The sequence below is a fragment of the Phacochoerus africanus genome, chromosome 4, assembly GCF_016906955.1.
Source record: "Phacochoerus africanus isolate WHEZ1 chromosome 4, ROS_Pafr_v1, whole genome shotgun sequence".
NCBI lineage: Eukaryota > Metazoa > Chordata > Mammalia > Artiodactyla > Suidae > Phacochoerus > Phacochoerus africanus.
In genome coordinates, this window is record NC_062547.1 from 11,566,417 (window position 1) to 11,572,416 (window position 6,000).

Sequence of the window (6,000 nt, forward strand, 5' to 3'; positions counted from 1 at the left end):
GCTCGGATCCTGAGTTTCTGTGGTTGTGGTGTAGGCTGGCGGCCACGGCTCCGATTGGACCCCTAGCCTGGGAACCTCCATATGCCGCAGGTGCGGCCCTAAAAAGAAAAGAAAAAAAAAAAAGAACCAAAAACTCCCAGAAGTCCCTGCCCAAATGGCCCTGAGCTCACCAGTGAAACTTAAAGGATCTGAGTTTTACCAGACATTTTCATTCACTCCTCAATGCTCAGCTTTAGTAAATCAAGAAAATAACCAGAATCACATCATGCTATCAGCATAGAGAGAGGGGAAACAAAAGATATAGATTATCTCAAAGTGGGTCTGCTTGATTCGATCAAAAAGACTGAATAACAGACGATTCTAACATATTTAATACTTGGGCGACCTTGACTCCAAACCCCAGATGTTTAAATCCCAAATTATCTCTGCAATGTGGTAAGAGTCACCATCCACCTCCACTCTGCTCCACTATCCACATCTGACCATGAGGCAGTCTTCCAACATAGAACTCTGAGGACCCTGAACATTCCAAACTAAAATCTGCCTTTCCCGCTCATAATGAAAGTGGCTTTATCAAAATAGGAGGGCTGAACAAATTTTGTTCAAAAGTTTCTTCGACTTCAAAGTCCATTCAACAGTTTCTACATCTTCATAGTGCAGATTTATAACTTTCATGACGTATCTGATGTGTGTGTGCCTCCACTTTTCTTTTCCCCTTGCTCCCATCCCCACACATGTTAGGTAGGACCTCACCTGGGGTCATTTGTGCTCAGACTGGAGTCACTGTCCTGGGCCATATCTTCCAGTCTCCCTGGAAGTTCTTAGGACCTTGTCCAGCTCAGCCAGTGAAACCAGGTTTTACCAGACATCTTAGTTCACACCTCAGTGCTCAGCATTAGTACACCAAGCGAATAACCACAATCACATAGGTCATGCTTATTGGCATTGAGATAGGTAAGACAAAAAGAGTAGAGATCCAGTATCTCAAACTGGATCTTCTTGATTATGTTTAAAACAAAATAAAATTATAAAGAAAAAAAGAGTCATCAAAATCACAAAATGTGGGCAAGGGAAGTAAGGAAATTAATAGACTCTTTGATAAAAATTTTTTGTTTGTTTGTTTCTCTTCTTAATTTTAGTATAGTAATGAAGGGTATGAGCCTACAGGACCATCAGGCTAAAACACACAATTATAGGAAGGGGTTAGCATACTTAAAAAACAGGGAACCCACAAACCAAAACCAACCATTGCATTCACAAAAAATGGAAAAAAAAAACTCAAGCAGAAAATAATCGGAGACCATCCAACCAAAAAAAGAAAGGAAGAATGGAGAACCATAGAATCAACTGGAACACGAGGTTTAAAATGGCAATAAATAATCATCTATCAATTATCACCTTAAATGTCAATGGACTGAATGCTCCAATCAAAAGACACAGAGTGGCTGAGTGGATAAAAAAGCAAAAACCTTCAATATGCTGCCTACAAGAAACTCGCCTTAGGACAAAGGACACATATAGATTGAAAGTGAGGTGGGAAAAATATTTAATGCCAATAGACATGACAGGAAATCAGGATTTGCAATACTCATATCAGACAAAATAGACTTTAAAACAAAAGACATAAAGACAAAGAAGGACTATTTAATGATTAAGGGATCCATCCAAGAAGAGGATATTACTATCATCAATGTATATGCCCCAAATACAGGAGCACCCTGATACATACAACAAATATTAGCAGACATAAAGGGAAAAATTGATGGGAATACAATCATAGTAGGAGAATTTAATACCCCACTCACACCAATTGACGGATCCTTTAGACAGAAAACCAATAAAGCAACAGAGATCCTAAAGGAAACAATAGAAAATTTAGACTTAATTGACATCTTCAGGACACTACATCCAAAAAAATCAGAATATACATTCTTCTCAAGTGCGCATGGAACATTCTTGAGAATTGACCACAATTGGGACATAAAACTAACCTCAACAAATTTAAAAGTATAGAAATTATTTCAAGTATCTTCTCTGACCACAATGCCATGAAATTAGGAATCAACCACAGGAAAAGAAATGAGAAAAAACCTACTACGTGGAGACTAAACAACATGCTACTAAAAAACCAATGGGTCAATGAGGAAATCAAGAAGGAAATTAAAAACTACCTTGAAACAAATGATAATGAAGACACAGCCTCTCAAACTCTATGGGACACTGCAAAAGCAGTACTCAGAGGGAAATTCACAGCAATACAAGCCTTCCTCAAAAAAGAAGATAGATCTCAAATTGACAACTTAACCCTCCACCTAAACGAATTAGAAAAAGAACAAAAAAGACCTAAAGTCAGCAGAAGGAAGGAAATTATAAAGATCAAAGAAGAAATCAATAAAATAGATTCAAAAAACAATAGAGAAAATTAATAAAACCAAAAGCTGGTTCTTTGAAAAGGTAAACAAAATTGACAAACCCCTGGCTAGACTACTAAAGAAGAGAGAAAGAACCCAAATAAACAAAATTATAAATGAAAAAGGAGAAATCACAACAGGATTACAGCAGAAATACAAAAAACCATAAGAGAATACTATGAACAACTATATGCAACAAGTTTGACAATCTGGAAGAAAAGGACAATTTTCTAGAATCTTACAGCCTGCCAAAACTGAATCAAGTAGAAACAGACCAACTGAACAGACCAATCACTAGAAATGAAATTGAAGAGGTCATAAAATCACTCCCTACAAATAAAAGTCCAGGACCACATGGCTTCACAGGTGAATTTTATCAAACATATAAAGAGGAATTGGTGCCCATCCTCCTTAAACTCTTTCAAAAGGTTGAAGAAGGAATACTCCCAAAGACATTCTATGATGCCACCATCACCCTCATTCCAAAACCAGACAGAGATACCACCAAAAAAGAAAACTATCACCCAATAACATTGATGAATATAGATGCAAAAATTCTCAAACAAAAAAAATCTTAGCCAACCGAATCCAACAACATATCAAAAAAATTATACACCATGACCAGGTAGGGTTCATCCCAGGTTCACAAGGATGGTTCAACATACGCAAATCAATCAGCATCATACACCACATTAACAAAAGAAAAGTCAAAAATCATATGATCATCTCAATAGACGCAGAAAAAGCATTTGACAAAGTCCAACATCCATTCATGATCAAGACCCTCGCCAAAGTGGGTATAGAGGGAACATTCCTGAATATAATCAAAGCCATTTATGATAAACCCACAGCAAATATAATACTCAATGGGGAAAAACTGAAAGCCTTCTCACTCAAATCTGGAAAAGACAGGGATGCCCACTCTCACCACTGCTCTTCAACATAGTTTTGGAAGTCCTAGCCACAGCAATTAGACAAACAAAAGAAATAAAAGGCATCCATATAGGAAGAGAAGAGATCAAACTGTCACTGTATGCAGATGACATGATACTATACATAGAAAACCCGAAGGACTCAACCCCAAACTTGAACTGATTCATAAATTCAGCAACATAGCAGGATATAAGATTCACATTCAGAAGTCAGTTGCATTTCTGTATACCAACAATGAAATATTAGAAAAGGGATACAAAAATATAATACCTTTTAAAATTGCACCTCACAAAATCAAATACCTCGGAATACACCTGACCAAGGAGGTAAAGGACCTATATGCCGAGAACTATAAAACTTTAATCAAAGAAATCAAAGAAGATGTAAAGAAATGGAAAGATATTCCATGTTCCTGGATTGGGAAAATCAATATTGTAAAAATGGCCATACGACCCAAAGCAATCTACAGATTCAATGCAATCCCTATCAAATTACCCATGACATTTTCACAGAAGTAGAAGAAACAATCCAAACATTTATATGGAACAACAAAAGACCCAGAATCGCCAAAGCAATCCTGAGAAACAAAAACCAAGCAGGAGGCATAACTCTCCAGACTTCAAGAAATACTACAAAGCCACAGTCATCAAAACAGTGTGGTACTGGTATCAAAACAGACAGACAGACCAATGGAACAGAATAGAGAACCCAGAAATAAACCCTGACACCTATGGTCAATTAATCTTTGACAAGGAGGCAAGAACATAAAATGGGAAAAGAAAGTCTATTCAGCAAGCATTGCTGGGAAACCTGGACAGCTGCATGCAAAGCAATGAAACTAGAACACACCCTCACACCATGCACAAAAATAAACTCAAAATGGCTGAAAGACTTAAATATACGACAGGACACCATCAAACTCCTAGAAGAAAACATAGGCAAAACACTCTCTGACATCAACCTCATGAATATTTTCTCAGGTCAGTCTCCCAAAGCAATCGAAATTAGAGCAAAAATAAACCCATGGGACCTCATCAAACTGGAAAGCTTTTGCACAGCAAAGGAAACCATAAAGAAAACAAAAAGACAACTTTCAGAATGGGAGAAAATAGTTTCAAATGATGCAACCGACAAGGGCTTAATCTCTAGAATATATAAACAACTTATACAACCCAACAGCAAAAAGGCCAATCAATCAATGGAAAAATGGGCAAAAGACCTGAATAGACATTTCTCCAAAGAAGATATACAGATGGCCAACAAACACAAGAAAAAATGCTCAACATCGCTGGTTATAAGAGAAATGCAAATCAAAACTACCATGAGATATCACCTCACACCAGTCAGAATGGCCATCATTAATAAATCCACAAATAACAAGTGCTGGAGGGGCTGTGGAGAAAAGGGAACCCTCCTACACTGTTGGTGGGAATGTAAGCTGGTACAGCCACTATGGAGAACAGTATGGAGATACCTTAGAAATCTATACATAGAACTACCATATAACCCCGCAATCCCACTCTTGGGTATATATCCAGACAAAACTCTACTTAAAAGAGACACATGCACCCGCATGTTCATTGCAGCACTATTCACAATAGCCAAGACATGGGAACAACCCAATTGTCCATTGACAGAGGATTGGATTAGGACGATGTGGTATATATACACAATGTAATACTACTCAGCCATAAAAAAGAACAACATAATGCCATTTGCAGCAACATGGATGGAACTAGAGAATCTCAAACTGAGTGAAATGAGTCAGAAAGACAAAGACAAATACCATATGATATCACTTATAACTGGAATCTAATATATGGCACAAATGAACCTTTCCACAGAAAAGAAAATCATGGACTTGGAGAATAGACTTGTGGCTCCCCAGAGGGGAGATGGAGGAAGTGGGAGGGATCAGGAGCTTGGGGTTATTGGATACAACTTGGAATGAATTTACAATGAGATCCTGCTGAGTAGCATTGAGAATTGTGTCTTGATACTTATATTGCAACAGAACAAAGGGTGGGGGGAAAATGTATACATGTAAGAGGAACTTGGTCCCCATGCTGTACAGCAGAAAAAAAATTAAATAAAACAAGAAAAAAAAAAAGACTGGATAATAGATGGCTCTAGCATACTTAATACTTCGGTGACCTTGACTCCAAACCCCAGATGTTTAAGTTCCAAGTTCTCTCTCAATCTTACTGGAAGCCACCCCCTATCGTTACTTTCTACTTTGTCCCTATGTAAACTTCTAATATTTATCTTAATGTGAGTATCTGTCAGTCCAATGTTATTTATTTATGATTTGGCTTAAGTATCTGGGGCGGTTCCTTTCAACAAATATTTCAACCTGGCAGGCATTCTGCATGGTGTAGTTGGAGACATACTGGTGAGCAATAAAGTTTTACCGTTGCCTTTGAGACATTCAGTCTGGCAGGGAGACACACATTAAACACAATTAAGAAACAATTCTGCAGATAACTAATCGCAATTCCCATAGGGGCTACAGAGGAAAGTATAGAGAGCAAAGAGTAGATAAAAAGGGAACATAACAGGTCTGGGGGTACAGAGAGAGCCTCCCTGAGGAAGTACAATAATCCCCCTCATCCATAAGGGATGAATTCCAAGACCCCCAGGGAATGGCCAAAACCTC